The sequence below is a fragment of the Sorex araneus genome, chromosome 2, assembly GCF_027595985.1.
Source record: "Sorex araneus isolate mSorAra2 chromosome 2, mSorAra2.pri, whole genome shotgun sequence".
Taxonomy (NCBI): Eukaryota; Metazoa; Chordata; class Mammalia; order Eulipotyphla; family Soricidae; genus Sorex; species Sorex araneus.
In genome coordinates, this window is record NC_073303.1 from 53472291 (window position 1) to 53493118 (window position 20828).

Consider the following 20828-nt stretch of genomic DNA (forward strand, 5'->3'; position numbering starts at 1 on the left):
AGCTATGATGCGAATTTTCTTAAGACATTCAATATTTTGCCAACTCTACTCTGCACTTCTGACTTATTTACTGACTGTGCAAAAATTCCCCTTATCCATTGATATTTGAAGTGTTCTTTTTCAACTATTGCTATTTTGAAGTACACACTATTCAGAAAACGCCTTAAGGGATAAAAAAGTTATATAGTTTGGTACCAAAGATATTTGCATTACTTTGTATAAATATAACAGTATCAAAAATATTTAGAGGGCATTTTGTAACACTTCATCAGAATATTTTAGAAAAAAGGAGACTGTTGGCAGTAAGTTGGAGACCAGTTGGCAGTAAGATAAGTTATAGAACAAAATGTCACCGAGTATGTTTTATTAAAGTGAGTTCTTCACACACCGAGTTGTTCACTGAGCAATATCAGGTGCTTTAGCACTGATGTGCTCGCACCAGGAAAACTACTTAGGATTCTGAAACTTGAACTTATCAAATCATATGCCAGTAAAGCTGAATAGAAAATATGCCAGATAGCATATGAGAACAAATTTAAAGAAACCAGTGTCCTTATAAACTCTTTTCATCACCTATCTTTTATTCCACTGGTGTTTAACTTTTCACATTAACAATATTACTTAAATGCAAGATGACAATGTTATGGAGAAATAATAGGATTAATACCAGAGTAGTGATAGCACAAGGGTGTTTGCCTTGCATGCGGCCAACCCAGGTTCGATTCCTCTGCCCCTTTTGGAGAGCCCAGCAAGCTACCGAGGGTATCTCAACTGTACGGGAGAGCCTGGCAAGTTCCCATGGCATATTCAATAGGAACAAGTTTCACAATGGAGAAATTACTGGTGCCCGCTCGAGCAAATTGATGAGCAACGGGATGATACTGATACAGGGAATACCAGTGTAACCAACCCTTTTAATTGATGTAATTTTTTTGATTGAACTCATAAGTTTATTTTCTCAAACCATTATTAAGACCATTCTTCTCGAGAATAAGGGGAAACTGTTCATATAAAGATTGTGTCCTGTGGAAGGGAGAGGAACAGATGGCATGTACCACTTTGGCACTATAGCATTCTGTTGTATGGATCAGAGGCAATCAAGGAAGAATTGTGGAGGATATATTAAAGCTATATTTATTTCTTGGTAAATTGGGATAATAATCTGAAGGGATCATAAGATTAATCCTCTTGAACTACAAATATCTGAAAACAGAGTTTGAGTAAAGAGTTCATGATCTTAATATTTTATTGGAAATTGACACTGTTATTATGGGATGACATGCTTGTAAACATCAAGACTCTAACCAGTCTCTTTTTTGGCATGTTCCAAGAGTTACAGTGAACCAAAAGCTAAGTAAGTGGTCATTTGAACATCTGGTCCCATTGCTGTCTTGTATGATTAATAAGAGATTTGTAGAGTTTGCATCCGACATTTAGCCCTCTATTTAGCCACTTGCACTCCATTCTTTTTCATCATCATCATCGTCATCCCGTTGATCATCGATTTTCTCGAGCGGTCTCAGTAACAGCTCCATCCATCCTAGCCCTGAGATTTTAGAAGCCTCTCTACTCATCCTTCCCAATGGTGCTGCATTGGAGGCTCTTTCAGGGTCAAGGGAATGAGACCCATCATTGTTACTGTTTTTTGGCATATGAATACTCCACGGGGAGCTTGCTAGGCTCTCCCGTGTGGGCAGGAAACTCTTTGTAGCTTGCCAGGTTCTCCGAGAGGGAGAACTATAAAATGTATATATATATATATATATATATATATATATAATGAAAACTACAGAGTGTTAAAAGACACAGAACAAGATGTTAAGAGTTAAAAGAATATGCCTTGTAATTGGTCAATTGGTTTCCCCTCTATATCGCAGTGTTTCATTAGCTGTGGGAGGTTTCGGAGAAAATCTGACCTTAAATTTCCATCAGATAATAGAGTACATATTTTTTATTATAATAAGTATTCTAAAAAGAAAACACAAGAAGAAAGTGCACAGGAGAATATAGAATCCTCACTTCCAAAGTCATTATTTATGCATGCTTTCAAAATGAAAAAAAGGAGGATTCATGGAAAGAGAACTTTGCTTCAAATAATCTGGAGCCAGAGAGATAGGACATCTGGTGCTATCATCTTGTACCATAGTACAGGTGCCTACTAGCTTGCTCTGCAAGTGCCCTACCCAAGTTCAATTCCAACATCACATAGGGTCTATGAGCCCTGTCAGAAGAGATCTCTGAGCACAGAGCCAGTAGTAAGCCCTGAGAACAGCCAGATGCGGTCTAAAAACAAAACAAAACAAAAAAATTAAATAACACACACACACACACACACACACACACACACACAAAGATCACTTAAGTCAAACCTAACTGGAAACTCAGTGTCACATAACTAGAATAGTTCCCTTAGTGGTCTGACGAAAAACAAACAAAGACTCGTTCTTAGGGGAGGTAGGACACTTGCCTGCACTTGTTCAACCCTGGTTTGAGGCTCGGCACCACATACATTCCGTGGACATCGCCAGGAGTGACCCTTCAGTACAGAGCCTGGAGTAAGGCCTGAGCACAGTCAGGTGTGGCCCCAAGCCCAAAACATCAATAACAAAAAATAAATTTTCCCTTCAATAAAAGATAATAAAACAAAACCAGCATAATCTTAATGAGTGTGGAGTCTGTTTTCCCAGGAAGTCCTGTCTCCTCCATGGCATCTGGCCTGCTGTGATGAATAAGTGATGCCATCCTCATCATCTGTGCTACATCAGATGCTTCTGCAAGACAAGGACCAGCTCCTCTCTGCTTCCCTCTCACAGGCAATGCACTCAATGAGAGTATTGCCGATTAAACGGATGACACGTGGCTAAGGGACTACTGAGAACTATGGTGAGGCTCCTACTCTGTGATACAAAATTCAGGACAACGGTTCACAAAATATTTAGCATAAAGCTTGAAAACATCTCTAGAATGTTTCCAAAAATTTATATTGGCATAACCATAAAGTTTAGAATGGCAAGACTATACATGTAAAGTGTACAGCAGATTACTGTATCATTGATATTATATCTGAAAACTAACAAGGTAGAAAGTCATAATCTACGGACAGTTTGCTTGTAAATTTGAAATACTTTACAAATTAAATGAACAAGAGCATCTGATACACTATAACTTTAAAATATAGCGGTATCAATTTCAACACAAAAGATAAGATGACATGATGAAGAGATAAGATGAAAAGATAAGATGAAAATGTAAGGGTTGTTACTGCCAGTTCAGTCATAACTCGGAATCAGAAGAGTGACTTGCATATTATCTATGTCTAAAAAAACCGATGCCATTCTTTGAGCTACATAAAATAAGACAGAAAGATAAGAAAAAAACATTATTAATGAAACAAAAGTAATGGTACTAAGGGACATTTCAAAATAGATGCAGGGGGGATATAAAGTAGTCAATGGTACTTTAAGGGTTCCAAAGGAAATGAAAGCTAAAAGCAAATCAGATGAGGACTTCAGTCACATCAGTCCTGACTACCCCTCACATGCAGGAGCTCAGCCTCTCAGGATGGTGTTGTCTTATGGAAGTCTTACAACCACCTAAGGAGGTAGATAGCATTATCCCAACTTAAGTTGAACAAATTCAGCATACATACTTGTAAGAGATATTTTTTAAAATCAAATATAAGATGAATGTTTTTTCTGCTTTACAACATTTGCTAAAATAGCATCCAAGACTAGATCACTATATGACTATACGCATCGATTTTTTTCACTGATACATCACAGAAAAAATCCATACTATTATATTGGTAGTTCATGTAATGTGAACATTTGTTCTGCACTTATATTAGTGGGGGAAAATGTTTAGAAATAAGTAACAAGTGCTAAGATAATGAATGATTGATAAGTAATTGTGATAAGATAATGAAGAAAGTGAAATATGGTAAAAAAATGATAAATTCTGATATTGGAGCCTACAGTGACAAATACCCCAGGAAATGCATGTCTTGACTCATGCGCTGAGTGCTGGCCCATGCAGCAGGTAGTTTGGTACTTCATCTCCTAACTAACAAGCCTGGAGCCTGTGTCTGGTTTGAGATAGTTTTATGCTTGCAAAAATACATCTGACAAGCTGAATCTTCAGATTTTTCAGCTGTGAAGACTATAGAAAGTGTGTCACACAACAGAAGTGGCAGACTGCAGAAATTCTGAAAAATTCCATGATCTAAAAAATAGATCAGCCCTTACGCAAATCTCACAGGTAGGCATTAACAAGTTAATAAATCTGTGTAGTCTTTGGGAAAATGCCCGTATTGATGAAATTGGTTTTTGGTGGGGTTTCTGGGGTTATTTTTTGGCAGAGAGTCACACCCAGCAGCGTCCAGGACTTATGCCTGATGCTGTGCTCAGGGACCACTCCTGGTGGGGCCTGGGGGACCCTATGGGTACTGGATATTGAACTCAAGTTGGCCCTACATAAATAAGGCAAATACCCTACCCATTGTAATACTGCTCTGGCCACATAAATTGGTAAAATATTTGGATGTTTAAACAATTTATTATTTTCAAGATAAAATGCAGTTACTAGGAAAATGCATTAAGCATTCATCCAAAAAATTTATTTGTTCATTGTTTTAGTCCATTATTGTTTTGCCTAGGAAACTGTGTTTTTTGTTTGCTTACTTGCTTGCTTGGTTTGGGGCCACACATGGTGGTGCTCAGGGTTTGCTAGCGGCTCTTCATTCATGTTTCACTCCTGACAGAGCTCAGGGGACCTGACAAGGAGCTGAGGGTAAAATCTGGGTCAGTCCCACACCAGGCAAGGGCCCTACCCACTCTGCTATCTCTCCAGTCCTGTGTAGGATGCTACTAAATGTTTTGTGCATGCTATAAATTAACTCATAAAGTACAACAGTATCTTTCAATGGTTGTTAGTAAGAACCATTTCTCAAGTGAAGATTGAAACACAAGAGAAGTTGGGGCCAGGGTAGAATAACTTGCCGTGCATGTGGCTGACCGGGATTTGGTTCCTTGCACTGCACATGACCCCCCGGAGTAATCCCTGAGTACAGAGTCAGAAGAAAGCCCTGAGAACTTTGGGGTGTGCCCCTACCCCCATTGAGTCTTACCAAAATAATTTAAAAAACACAGAGAAGTACTTGCCAGGTTCACAAAATGAGTGAAGAGACGCACTGGGAACACTGGGAATTGAGCTCTCTGGTTCCAAGGCCCAACTATGTCATTGTAACTGTTACCCACATTTATAAAATAGGTGATAGTGAAGCAGCTATACACAAAACAAATTATATTTGTGTGTAATCCAAACCAAAAGTCAGGAAAAGAATAATCATCAAAGTGTTATGGAAAAAAATGTAAGCTAATAGATGAGGAAGGGTATTTTAGGTAACAGCGAGAATGATACTAGTTGATTTAAGAAAGAGTATAAGAAACCCATGAAGTTGGGGTGAAAGCAGCACCCTCATGTCATGGACTTATAAAGAGTGGTTATGACTTGCTAGTTAGTAAGAAAGACAAACCACCCAACTAGAAATAGGTAGATGACTTGGATGGGTGTTTCTCCAAGTAAGATATATAGATGGCCAATAATTAAATGAGAAGATGCTCAATTTAGAAAAATACAAATCAAAATCACAACGAGATAGGCATTTACACCAACTAGAATAGCAACATTATTTTTGAAGGTTGCAAAATAGCCCAGGGGTTAAGTACACATTGCTTTGCACATGGCCAAGCCAGTTCAATCCCTGAGCCACGTGATTCCCCAAGAAACATAAAGCTGGAGCAGCCCCTAACCACCACCAGGCATATCTCCCACAAAGACAGTAACGAGTGTTGGTTACGATGGAAAGAAATCAGACCTGCAGTGACGGGAACGTAAAGTGGTGCAACTGCATTGGAAAAACGTTTGGTAGTTCCTCAGATGGTTAAACACAGATTTACTATTTTGATCCCTCAGTCCTAGGAGAAATTAAAATGTATGTCCACATAAAAAGAATTGGACACAAATAATCATAGCAGTGTTACTCATACTAGTTCATCAATTAATGAACAGATAAGCAAAAATGCCATGTACCTATTGATATTTAAACTGTATACTTTTAAATGGTTAAGTTGTCAGACGTGTATCTTAATAAAGCTATTATTAAAAGGAACTGGGATCATACAGATCACACAGCCAGGAGTTTGCTCTTTATTTGAAACATAATGGGCTGCTCTCACACTCTTAACTGGAGAAGTGAAAGCAGGGAAATCAGTCTCTGGGTAGGAGGAAGTGGTCCTACACTGAGTTGGATCTGATGAAAGCAAAAGGTTATCAGGTGAGGTATTATCTCCAGTAACAAATAAGACTAAGAATCAAAGAAATACTAAGAGCAGAAGTGCATTTGTTACCTACTTTGATCCAAATTTACTACTTCCAAAGTGAAAGTAAAGTGAAATTTATCAGTTACACAGGCGGGGTGGGGGGCTAGGGAGGTGAGTGGGGGAGGTATACTGTGATTCTTGGTGGTGGAGTATGTGCACTGGTGAAGGGATGGGTGTTTGTGCATTGTATAACTGGGACTTAAACCTGAAAGCTTTGTAACTTTCCACATCGTGATTCAATACAAGAATAAATTTTAAAAAATTACCACTTCCAACTTCCTAACTCATGTTTTCTGTGGAGAAAAGCTAATCTCTTTTCTCTCTCTCAGCACCTCTTCCTCCACAGGGCTTCATGTAGCCAGCCATTGCCCACATCCCCTTTAGCCTTACTGGGGGATGCATCTTTACTCTGATGGTGGCCACACACAGCGCTTCTCAGGGAACCCATTTGCTTGAGCCATCTTCTTAGCCTCTTACATTTAAGACAGTTTCAATCCTAGGAAAATTCCTGGATCTTGTCCTCAGTGGTTTCCTGAATTTCTATGCTAACATCAACTATAAATAACTTAGGAGATGAGGTATGACCTTTTGCTTTCAACAAGACAATATAGACATACGAATAAAAGCCAATGTATTTAAGGTAATTTCCATACAGATATGATGTAAAATTTGCTGCTAGTTTTACAGAAAATGTTCTAAGCATCAGACTTAGAAATATAGACCTATTAATGTCCATTTCTATGTTCTTTGCTCCTTGTTAGAAGAAGAAAAATTTTTGGTTTGGTTTTCTCTAATACCTGGCTTTCTAATAATACTTTCCTCAGCCTTCTCTAAATTCTTTCTTCATTGGCTCCTCTTGATCCATCTTCCTATTAAATTCTATGTTCTCAGAGATTCCTAATTTTAGTCCATTTCTCACTTTATATATTGTTGTAAATCACATCTATCCCAGCTCGCTCTTGAATCTCAAATATATTGATCAACTATATACCCCCCATATTCATTTGGTTGTCATGCGTTCAGTATATATAGAAAATCTTTTCTTCTAAAACATATGTGCCTGATTTTTTTTCTTCTTGGAATACCATTTACCCTATATTCCAAAGCATATGCCCGTGACTTATGACTCCCAACCCATGTTCAAACCATCCGTGCTTGCCTGGCATGAAGGGGAGTCCTACTACCTTGTGAATGTCAAATTGCTATGTCGCCTGCTGTGACTTCAGATTTTATAGTACTTCTACCTGTGTATTTATTGTGTGACGAGCGGACTGAAACACAGGAGAATTTCAGTAAATTCCTTCTAGAAATGGATCCAAGAGCCTTCATAGGCCTCTTCTATGGAAGGTTCTGTAAAGTTGCCTCAAAACATAAGTGCTCATTTTTCCTAAGACTATATTATTGTCATTTATTTTTTTAATTTATTTTATTCTTTAATTAGTGAATCACCATGAGTAAACAGATACAGATTCACACATATTCGAGCTTGTTTTTCCCTCATACAATGTATAAGGACTTATAGACAAGAAATGATTAGTCAGAGTTCAGGGTGTGTCTGTAAATTACACAGAACTAACACTAGCATCTATCTATAGTACTCTAGACCCTGTCTCCTTCTCTATAGAAAATTTCTATTCAGTGCATTGCAGAGCCTCCATTCTCTAGTACGGAGTAAAAGGCATATGTTGGGTAGACTTTCAGCCCCTCCTGTTTTTTCAGTGCATCTTAACTCATTGGGCAAAGTAGCATGTATATTATCATTGTGTTGAAATAACTATATATTATTGTCATTTAGAAAGAAAGAAGTCAAATTAACTGTGCCTAGTGAGATGCTCTAGTTCCACATAAATTAAGGTTGAATGGTGTCATGCAATAGTGGAGTTAGACCTGGCTACAGCTAGTTTGTCTTTGCAGAATTCACAGTGTTGTCTCTCCTGTTACACAAGAGATGACCCGAACCTAGTCCCTGTCCTCTGCTCGGGCTCATAAAGCTTTTGGGGGTGGATATTATGTTTGACACACAATTTTTTTTGCTTCTATTATCTTCTAGGAACATAAACTCGTCTTAGCCCACTAATTATACATAGCTTACATAATGATTTCACTCCTTTTTACTTTTCTATTTTCGCTATTTTATTATTTCCTATATTTTATGTTTTTTTACTTCATGCTCTTGAAAACTTTCATACATATAAGATACAACCAATAGTTGAAATTACATCCAGTTGGGATACAATTGTGAAATCTCTTGTGAATTTGATTTGGTCTCTACACAGGAAGAATCTTACTGTGTTTAGAAATTTTCATTCTGGTATTATTTAACAAATATGTGTTCACATTTCTCGTAATGTTCAGTTTTTCTACTAGACACTGAGAAGAATAAAATTTTAAATGCAGCTCTTCTCTTTTAAAGGCTTTTAAGCAAACTTCAATAACTGATTCTATATTCCATTATAAGGTGTTATTTACAAGAGGTCAAAATATGCTCTCTGGTTAAACTTCAATAATAGTTTAAGGAATATGAGATTATTGAACTAACTACTTAATTAAGATCCAAAATAAGTATAAGGTGTCTATAGATACCTGTGACTTATAATTCACGTTTTCGAACATGTGTTAAGCCAAGTGAAATCGTCCACAGACACAAAGCACCAAGATCAGATGTTTAGCAGTGGGAATTCCGTGTCCTCTGATCATGGTGCTGAGCCCAGCCTGAACCCTTGGAATACATGATGGAGTCACAGCTAGTTGACAGTATTTCTTCATGGCACACGCTTTCCATATACAAAAGTGGGACTCCAGAGATCTCCTATAGGGAAGTGCCCTGGTGATTGCTATGAGAATTAAAAGAATTCAGGGGCTAGGGAGATCGTCCTAGTAAGGAGCTTGCCTTCCCTATGGCTTACCTGGGTTCAATCCCTTGTACCCCATATTGTCCCCTGAGCCCCAGCTAATGTGAGCCCTGAAAATAGAGCCAGAATTAAGGTCTCAGCGCAAACAAGAGTGGCTCAAAAAACAAATTTAAAAAGGCATTCACACATGTAAAGTACTTAAAAGAGTGGTTGGCCTGTATGTTAGTGCTGTATATTTTAATTGGCGCCCAGGGTGGGGGGAGGGGCAGAAAGAATAATGTCTTCAACTTGACACCAAAATACTCAGAGGAAAAATTTAATTATCACATGTTTCTAAATATCTGTGTCTATGCTCACAAAGATAAGATTTCTATTTGGCAAAATGTTTAACTTTTGATCTGATGTTTAACACTGGAACTAAAGCTTATGTGGTTCTTGGAACCATCAGTGTTTGATATCAAGGTTAATTGGCATGATAAATGTGTATGTCTCAGAGAGGTATAATGCTGCCTCTGAATTATTTTTAAAATTCATTGAATCTTTTTAAATTATAAAAAAATATATTGAATTATGGAATTTGGGTAATGAAAAGGACCCTTGGGGTCACCTAGACTAACCCATAATGTGGGAGATGTTATATCTAAGGAAAGTAAAGCAACTTGTTAAGACACTTCATCAGGATCATTCAATTACTCTGTAGTATTTAACTAGGAGTAGAACCCAGTCACTCGTAGACCCCAGGGCCATCTGATTCTGCTTCTGCCACTGTCTACATCCCCCTGCTTCTGCACCTTTACTCTATGCCTAGGGAAAAGAAAACAGAGATTAAGAACTGGGGCATAGTTAGATTTTGGTCCAAGCCTCTACCCTGATGATGATCTAAAGAAAAATATCAGAATGTCTCTCATACTCAGTTGCTTTAGCTGCAAAATGCAATATGAGTAGAAATTTGAGTATTAGTATAATAATAAAAGGAACATAGCATCTGGAACAGTATAAGTACTCAGAAATTGTTAATCATAATATTTATTATATATATTACATATATATGGATATGAATATGGTTGTGCACAATGTTTGTACCAGTTATATTCTACTTTCCAAACCCAAAAGACACTTTGTTAGGTCAAAGATTAAGAGGTGTATGTATATGTAAGTATATATGTCTGTGTGTCAAAGACACAGAGAGGTGATTTATATGCATGATTTCATTTTTTAATGGAAAGCTTAAGTCAAGTCCTGGCACCCTCTGGCTCCTTTCACGTCACTTGGCTTGGTTGCAGTAACATGTTCTAGACCCCATCTCTATGGCAAAACCCACGGGTGTCTCTTTTCGGTGAGGCTTGGTCACGGGGAAACCCAAGGAAGTAAGTGAATCCTCTCCAGACCTCTTCAAACTTCAAATGCTTATGGTAGAAAAAATCCAGAAGAAGATACCCAAACTGGGAAAATCTGGTCATTATTACAAGATTTTACAAAAACATACTTGGAAAATTGACCCTGAAACCAAAAAGTCAGTATCAAAATGTACCAACTGTTCTACGGTCGGAAAGCTATGACTGACAGTCTATTCAACTGAATATGTATGTTTCAGAAAAATGAAAGCTGCAGGCTATTCCATTAGTTCCAAAAGTCTAGGTGAAGTAGATCTAATTTACCTGTGAAGACTAATATAAGCACTATTTGAAGGATTTCCTTATCTGTTTTGTTTAGATTTGCAACCTCTTTTTGGAGTGATATAATGGAGCTTTAATCCCTAGGGGTAAATATCCCAAATATATCACAGAAACTAGGATAATCCTTCATGAAGTCAGAACAAACAAAACAAAAAAAAATAAAAAGAAAAATAACTTCCTCTACCATTAAAAACAACCCCAACAGCACCCTCATCTTCATTCTTTTATTTCCTCAGGTCTGACATTCTGCAGATGACCGCCCTTATTTGTCCCTACATGTTTTCCAAAATATAAAAGTGAAATAGAGTCCCAAGGGCACTGTACTTGAAAGGTTATGAGAGTTAGAGAATTTTAACCATGCCTGCCAAATCAGCAGATGGCTTGTGATTATAATTATATGCATCAATAAAACGAATAATCTTTACAAAATTTGAATTTCTACTAAAGTAAGGGATTTAGTAAGCAGATGCAACAGAATGCGTTTTCTTTAACCCTTTTGGAAGGCACTGGTATCTTTCACATACAAAATAAAGATCAAGGACTCTGTTCATAATAGGTTGTACACTATGATTTTGGTCTCTTTCTAGAGCAGTTACATTGTCAACTTCAATCTTTTCTTGATTTCTTTTGCTTCATGATCAAGTTTTATCCACACCCCATTTCTACCCTTTAGAATAGAAATGTTAAGACTAATTCCCTACCATTGTTTAGTATTTGAGAGAAGAACATTCTAAAAAGTAAATACTTTTATTCTAATTTATACCAAACATACTACAGAAATAAAAGAGAAAACAGTGGATGCATCTTTCTAGCTGTTAGTAATCTTTTTCAAACTGGGTTTACAGCAGCAACATTTTTTATTTTTTGTTTCCTGATTCTCTTTAATCTACATCCTAGTAATGAAAACACTGTTTATGCTACTTAAATAATTAACCATTTCATTTCATCCTGGTTCTGCATAACATTACAAGTAAGAATAACTAAGTTTTGTTTCATATCAAGCCTAAATTCACTCATGTAAAATCAAATTCATATGTGATATATCTGGAAAAAAAGATGAGGTAAGGTTTCTCACACTACTTTTAGTCATATTTATTTCATGAGAAAAACTTAAAATTTAATAAATTAAACTAGTCTCTTTTAAATTTTGGAAAAGGAAAAGATGGTGTACTACAAAATTTGCAGGTTTTAAAAAAATTTACATATCTGTACTGTCAATGTTTTCATAGAATTACCAAGTGTAACTCTTCATTATAATAGACCATCAATTACTGTTTTACTTTGACAAGTGAACTGATATAATATTTAGGAACCATTAGAGAACATATCTTTCATGCAGATATTTGTAGCACCTTCACATTTATATCATGTAAATTATTTAAAATGTTTTGATCTAAAAAGCTATTATACTGTTGTAGCTAATACTTAACAGGTAAATTACTAGTAAGACTTTAAATACTTTCCATTTTTTTGTGAACCAGCACAATTTACCTGTGGAAACTAGATATATGGGAACAGAAATTCTTCTTCACAACTTAAATGTGCAGGTCAAATCCTCCCAGAACAAATACTCTTATGATAAAAATTTAAATAAAATCCATAAATTGCTTGAAAGCTCATAAACTTCATACAAACTTCATTAAACAATATTTAAATGCTTGTACAGAAATTCAAGTATCCGAGAGTTCACTGGAACAGAATTTTAAGACACAATAAACTTGCTTGAAATTTCTTCATATGGCAATGATGTTTTTCAATCATAGCATCTTTGAAGATTTGATTTTACTCAATTCAAAGTTTCAATTCAAAGAAATAATCAAAGTCAAGTGTGACAGATGAAACCTCAAAGGAGTAAAAAATTAAATATCAATTGAAAATAAAGAGCAAGTAAATCTAAAATCTCTGTAAAGATTTTTGCTATAATTAAATACTTAATTTTAGATATTCTACATTAACACAAAAATTAATTATTTCAGTTTGGAGAAAGTTTGGGTTAAAATGCAATGACATTCTAAACTCTATTTTTGATAGTTTTGGGTGTGAATTTTGATCTTAATTACAAGCCTATTTAATCACAGGTACTTAGTATAGATTTAACTTTTTTATTACCTTAGTCTTGATATGAGTACTCAGTCACATAAAATGGAGTTTTCACAGTCTTTCAAGGAATCTCACAAAATTTAGGCCTCTGAAAATGAAAACACGAAAAAGAGTTCTGTCCTGGTGGAAACAAATATGTAGGGAGAGCAGAAGATACCTATTTTCTGTCTCAAATTTCAGGTCTGAGAAAAAACACTGAACAGATTGGGAAACAGAGGTTCCAAAAAGTTGGTAACTTATTTCAGGCCTCAGATCCAGTCAGAGGAAGAATCGGGTTTCAACATAGACATTCAAGAAGAGAGGAGAATTTCTTGCCTCTTTGTGTCACTTCTATGGCATTTACGACAGCCTTATTCTCTAGGAAATTTCCTGGAGCTCTAGGGATGAGAATTAGACCCCTCTGTTACTGCAGCACCTACTACAGTCTTTGTAACAAGTAGTTACAGTTGCACTTCGTAATAAGTTGTTCCTAATGAGTAGTTTTCATTAGGAAAAAAAATGATGGCAGATGAAATAATCTGCTGAGCCAAACTTCAAAAATCTTCCAAATTCAAAACTGACACTGCTAGAAAAAAGTTCACGCAAATTAAAAGTAATGATCCCTCTCATCTAAATTACAACAAAGATTAATCTTCTTTTGAAAAAATGACAATTACAGCCTTGTGAAAGTAATTCCATTCTGTTTTATCCAGAAAGATGCATCCAACAAACTTCAGTCAAGTTTGTCCATGCTTTGCTGTACGGAGCTCAGGATGAACTATTTCTAGCCACCCAAAGGGATTAGGCGTTTACTGAACAATTAACTTTTGCTATGACATGATGAACATTAGTACATTAGTAACAATAGAAAAATTAACTATAATACATGAAATCAAAACTTTCAATGTTTAGTACAGAAAGACCCAAGAAGCCAAAAAAAGTGGACTGGACACATTACTCTACCTTCATGATGTTGTCTGGTAGCAACTGTGGCCATTTATAAAGAGCTTCCTTTTTCATGATTCCTATCATACTCATGACATGATGCCGAATTTACATATCAGGAAAATCTGAACTTATTAAACTCAAAATATATCTTTCTGTTTTATAGTTTACTTGAAATGAACAGGATAGTATTATACTATTCTGTTCACACAAATCAATTTCTTTCTAAATTTTATTCTAAAAATATACCTGTAGTTTATAGTGCACTAAATGTGATATACTATGCAGAATCTCAAACAGATTATATAAACAAAATCAATGTTAGAGACACTCTTGGATGGCAAAAAGTACTTTAAGACCAAAAAAACCCAGGCCTTTGATTTTCCAGACTATCTTATAAATCCCTACTATAATCTATTATGAATAATAATAACAAGCAGTTTATTATGCATCATAATATTTGTATATTTTTACATAAATAGAAATACTTCAGGTCAAGTAATGCAAGTTACCAAATTGGTCTCTGTATAATATGGAACGTGTTAATTCATGAATAAATAATGATTATGATATGCGATTTAAATGACAGTGTCTTTCAAAATTGAGTCCATCTATTTTAAAATACCACTTATGTTAACAATACTCTAAAAAATATTTTCAATGAGACTGTCAAGAGTTTATTTAACTATTGACAATTCGCTTAGCTGACATTTCTTAGAATAAAATATTTCATTTACCTGAATGTCTTATAACCAAATCATTCTCTCTTGATCTAGACATCCTCTGAGTATTTAAGTCTAAATCAGACATTCATTTGAGTCAGGCAAATAAGACTTCCTGGCCACTTCCTGTTGCCATATTTCTCTGAAAGGATCCTTCCATACTGCAAATGCATTTTTCCAAGAAACGCAGTGAGTCAATGCTGCTCGGTGCTAATGTCAGGTAGCTTTGATATTTTCCCAAGCACAGCAAGCAAATAACCTCAAATCCCACTCACTATTACAGATGCACAGTAATGATTTTACTTGCAGATTCAATAAAAGTAGAATACTTCTCTTGAGAAAAGAGACATGAGAAACTTTCATTTTTTTTTGTTATTCGGCTGTGCTTAATTGATTTTTAAGATAGTGATCAAGGAAATTGCTATCCCATGTATGATATCAAATATAGTTTAGTGAAGAAGATCAGTTTTTATATTCTAAGCATGAACTTAACTCTACATATTCACATGAGCCTCTGCTTTCCATGTTCTCTTACAGACAGCAAGACTAACTATAATCAGAGTTGACGCATGTATTTAAAAGTTTTTCAGACCTGAGCACACACCTGCGTGGCAAGCTTAGTAAAAGCACAGATTCTCCCACAAAGAGCCCGCTTCTCACTCTCAGGTTCACTGGCAGTGGGGGTACACTTTACTTTTGAAATGCAAAGAAACTTTTGTGAAACAGCGGAAACAAAACAACAACAACAACAACAACAACATAAGGACATTGATCACTGACACAGTATTTCCAGAGTGAGAGCGGAATCTTTTCCCCCTGACCTATTTGCTGAGCGCGGACTTGGAGCCGCACGGTCAGGCTAAGATTTGCTCTACTTTCTCCCTAGGGCTTAATTGCCAGGCTGACTTACCGCTGCCTCCTAGCCTTTGTTCTGCCTCTCGCGCTGACATCAGGGAAGCAGTGATGTAGAATAAAGCAGGGGTGGGCTAGGTTAGTCCAGTGTTTGTGTCGTTGTGTGGTGTGCAGGGACACTCTGTGATACTCTAGTGAGCTGCTAAGCTTTTTTTGTAGGCTTTGTGTCATTTACTTAACGACCAATCTCATTAGCTGCCAGGGTACAATGGCTGATGCATTTTCTATGTACATACTCCACACAGTGACCCTCAAGGTTGCCGAAGGTCTATTTAATCAGTCAAATGCTGAATATATTTGCAGTAAATCACACGAAAAAAGAGGGAAAAAAATATGTGACTACCGAGGTATCTTACAGACTTACTATTTAAGGGTGGTTGTCTGCAGGTAATAAAAGGCATGATTATTTAGCCAAAACAGGGTACAGCAGACAGAAATGAATTACTAGTGTGCACCAGTGACCTGAATTTTAGGAAACTTTGCGAATCTGAGATATTTTCACTTAGCCAGGAACCCAGATTGGAAATTTCATTTCTCTTTGGTTAATCATATTACCAAAAGAAAAGAAGAGCCACCTTCTTCAGCAGTTCCTCCTTTCTCAGGGGTCACCCCCCCACTCCCCTGCACCCCTCTGCCCACGCAGCCTCAGGACTGGCAAAGTTGCAGTCCTGCTCTCTTTGAATTACAAGGTAAAAATCCTTTTAACTCCTATGAAAAATGAAATGCTGAGAGCACTATGAATGACGACAGCTGTCCATAAGTATCAGGGAGAGTTCTATTGTCCAGCTTGTCCCTGGATAAAATGAATACTTTACAGCAGAGCTGTTCAGCTTGGCTAAAGAATATGCGGAGAAGGGGAGGAGGTCACTGGAGATTTCACACACTAATTTAATCTGGGAAAAGGACAGGCCTGCATCTCCCTCGAACAGACTGGCAGCAATCTGAGCCCCCACAGAACTATCTCCCTTCGCCTGTGCTCTATTTATTCCTTATCTCTGTTTACCAACCACTAGGTCCCTTTCATTCACACCACGAGGTCGTTTTCCTACTATCAGTCAGCAGCTGACACTGTGGAAAAGCCTCAAAGGCAAAAAAAAAAAACCCACAAAAAAACAAAACAAAAAAAGATCAAAACTAAACCAAAGCTGTATAAACAATGCAGCAGTACAAGTAAATGCATAAACCCCGATTCTTAACCCAACCCACAGGGTGCAAACAGAACGTTTATAGTAAATCCAACACACCACCACAGTGAGCCATGGGCCACAGAAAAAGCCAAGTCCAAACCATTCATGAAATCACCATCCAAAAAGAATTGTTAAAGCGTAGACTGGCTTCTGATACAACCGCACTTGGAGGGATTTTATCATCTTTATCTTGGATCAATTAGCCAGCAACTAGGGATTATTTCCCTTGCCCAAAAGGTGAATTACACATTTCTAAAGGAAACATTACTGGCATTAAAATGTGAGCAGGTTTAAAACTCCACTAAAATATGAATGTAAGATGAAATGATGAAAAATAACATTAACCTTTCCAATAACTCATCACGGTGTTTTATTTTAAACTCTCCCCAAATTGGACATCAAACTTCCATTAGTTTTATATAAATGTGTACAAAGTTTCATACAGCTGAACCATTAAGGCTTTTAGCCATGTCTTATGTGGAAGTGATCATCAAACCAAGTCAGGAGGAGACAACTTGGTGTGCGACACTTTACCTCTTGACACGCATTCTGCAAGTGCGTGAGTGAGAAAGCACTGCAGCTACTACTCTGATGTACAGAAGGAGAAGAAAATAAACCAATCTTATTTAGAACCTTGGAACTTAATGTAAATTTTGAATCCAAAGTCCACCTTAGTTATACTATGATTGAATACTAAATAACCTAAAGTATTTTCATAAATAGGAGTATGCCACTTTCATATACATACTATTTTGAGCTAGTGTGCATGGATGTGTATGTCCTGCATGTACTTCTGTAATACTTCCTGGAGATATGTGAGTAGAGAAATGCATACCTTCTGATGCCTAGAATTCCTAGATCAAAAACCATGATTTTAAATTTTCCTGAGTCTTTTTATGACCCAAATGATTGGAAATGATTGGTTATTGTCATAAAAATCAACACCGTATTGATTCAATCACTAAGACCTTTACCAAAAAAGGGAGGACAAAGTGTAGCTCATTATCTAGGATGATCAATTGGGCCAGATTTCAGTTTGTGTTTTCACCTATATGCATTATGAGCAATGAAGTCTTTACTACTTGGATCCTTTTTTCCAAATGAATTAATGAATTAAATTTATCCTTTCACCAGCTGCTAGGCAGCAGATGGAACCATTTCTGAAGCCTTGTTGAATTCAATCCATAAAACTCATTTCCTAGGATTATCAGTCCAAAGTTTCTTTTAATGTTTATATACCGCTTGGGATTTTGAATTTCATGATGTTAAACTTTCCATTTAACTATTCTTTTTGCGTTTCATATCAAACAATTATGATCTTTTGGATTTCTCTAACAGACATGGCAGGTCACATAAGGACAAGAATTAATTTCAAGAGCAATAAGTCACGCAACTTACATTTTTAAATGTTTGTTCACATTACCCACTACCACGGAAACTATTTGCACTGAGCTCTTATATTAATGTCAACCTAAAGAATTATATATCTAATAGCTTGTGATTTTTGTTTACTCATAAATACTTTAAAGCTGTAAGCAAGAGAAGTCATTAGCATTATAGACATTTCAAGTTGTACAATTTTATTATGAGAAAAATATTGCTACATTATCCGAAAATAACTACTGTATATATTTCATGTTAATATAACCAATAAGGATTTACTGATGACTTTTAAAATGGCAATATGGTCAGTTGCAAGAATACATACATATATATATTTGTGTGTATATGTATATCAGTTAACTTTTTAAAGAGTTTGCTACCATGGACAGCTCCTAATATTTCTAGTCATTTGCATTTACAAAAGTCTAATTTATGAAGAAAAGGGAAAATTTAAATCTTACTGGTTGGTGATATAGCAGAATAGTAATGATCATACTTTTAAAAGGGATTCCTGGATTCCTTAAAGCATAACTAAATTAGAACCTCTTAAAACTTCCAGCGTACTTTGAAATGTTTTATGTACCACCACCTTATGCTCTCCAAGGTACAGTATATTCACATTTAAAATATAAAAGCTTTTAAGCTTAAAATGATGCTACTTCTATAACACAAATACAACTAAAAAAGAGTGAATCATTCTTATGTGCAACAGTGATTTCCGCTAATTTGGCACAAGAAATCTATATTAATCTAATATTGGAGTAAGCCAAGAAGGCCACATAATAATCACTACTGAGTAATTGAATATTTAGATGAAGAAGAAAAACGATCTCTGGTAATCTTAGGTTACACTCATAAAAGTAGGATAACATGTAGATGATATTTGCAAAAACTAAAAAATAAAAACAAAGTTAGAGAAAGTCTATTTTTAGTCTTAGTTTAGACTTGAAATCTTATAATTCCCTGAAACTTATTTTTTTCTAAGGGAAAGATATTGTACACAATTTCATTAAATAATTCTTCAACAATATTTTTTTTTGGTTTGTTAGATATGTAACATTAGTTATAGTCAAAGAGAAAAGACTATCTGGCCTTTACTTACAATAAGCTACTTTCTTTTAAAACAGCTACAATGGGAAAGTAATTTTAAATACTTTGTCTATTAGCTTCTTTGTTCTTTTCATTGAAAATTAAAATTCACTATACCCTATTGGAGACATCACTATTTCTACACATATCAAAAGAAGTATGTTCAATAAATGCCTGTTAATACCTAATAAGTATGAGACACAATACTGCTTATCAAGGTATTTTAAATTTTTCTCTATCCCTATGCAATATTTCACTAAACTCATCTTTCTGCAAAATTTTGTTCAAGGTTAGTATTAAGTGTTTCTCATTCTTCAGCCCTCTCTAATGTTACGCTTTAAGTTTCTGAAGACACTTTTGACAGCTGCATTGATCAAAAAATGAATTGCATCATTTTTTTAAAGAGACTGTTCTTTTTCAATTCTCTAGGTGTTTAAAAATAAGGTTATCAACAGCCACAATAATTAACTTAAATTTCTTTGACTTCCCACAAGCTCCCCTATGTATAGTCACCAGGAGAATTTCAACTTTTCAAATAAATCTATGTACTACTTGTATAAGCAAATAAGCAGGATGGTGGTACTGACATCATCCAGCTCCCCCCCCCCAATATTTCCCCCTCTATTCTAATGAGATGTCAGGTTTAGAATCTCACTGGCAATTTTTGCAATCTAAACATTATTCCACTTAATTTAGTCACAGAGGAAAAGCACTTTCTGCTATCATATCATTTCAAATATTTACTATTACAAATTTTCACATCTCAAAAACGTATATGAACAAAAAGTGTCACGGACGCAGTACAAATGCAACTGCGCCCGACCATTCTGAAATCTTTGTAAAATCAGATAAAATAATTCCTTTCACAAAACAAAAAGGAGAAACGGCATTCTGAAATAACGACCACGTATATGAACAGAAGTTTCAAAAAACATCCACACTCTCGTAGATTTGAACCTCCAGCACAGCCTCCCCCAGCCCCTGCCCTCCAAACTAAATCCAACAGCCTGACTCCAGACGGGGAAACTTGCTCGTGTCTAAGAAACTCAAACATCAGTGTAAGCAGTCTGTGGTTCAAAAGTTTCCAACTTACTTTTTCTGCTTGTTTCCCAAACTTCTCTTTCTGCCGTCCCTTGTGTGCTGGGCAGAAACTCTAACGCAGTCTCTGTGGAAGGTAGTTGCCATGATATGACATCCAGAGCCTGCGACTGTGAGGAGATAAGCACCTGCGTTCGTGTCCCCTCTCTACGTCACACCTCCCTATTCAGACCTTCTCAATATGATTCACATTTGCACATCAACAGCCTCATGCGCATACACAGATTTTTTTTCGGCTCTGGGCCCAAAACTTTCACTTTAATTTTCATCACATGATTGCTGTGGCATATGTCCTTCCAAACCTCCCATATATCAGTCATCATGCAAATGAGATGGAATATCACTCCTCTGCAGCAGATGGCCAGGGATGATAACAATGGCTCGACAGAGGAGATTCAATGTCCCTGACTTTATCGCCACGGCAACAACAACCTAAAATATATGTAATGGAAGTGGTGCTTATTAATTTTGCAGGCTCGAGTGTTCTGATTTTGTGAGTGAATGG

The 20828-nt window shown here is 36.2% G+C and overlaps 1 protein-coding gene across 1 annotated transcript in view; it reads right to left on the reverse strand.

Annotated features, from left to right (window-relative positions):
• The window catches only part of ST18 (ST18 C2H2C-type zinc finger transcription factor), a 147398-nt gene extending 126931 nt beyond the window's left edge, over positions 1-20467 (reverse strand). The window contains exon 1 of the mRNA XM_055128756.1: positions 20319-20467. The gene's annotated coding sequence lies outside the window, so the exon portion shown is untranslated. The remainder of the gene's footprint in view (positions 1-20318) is intronic.
• Between the last annotated feature and the right edge of the window lie 361 nt (positions 20468-20828).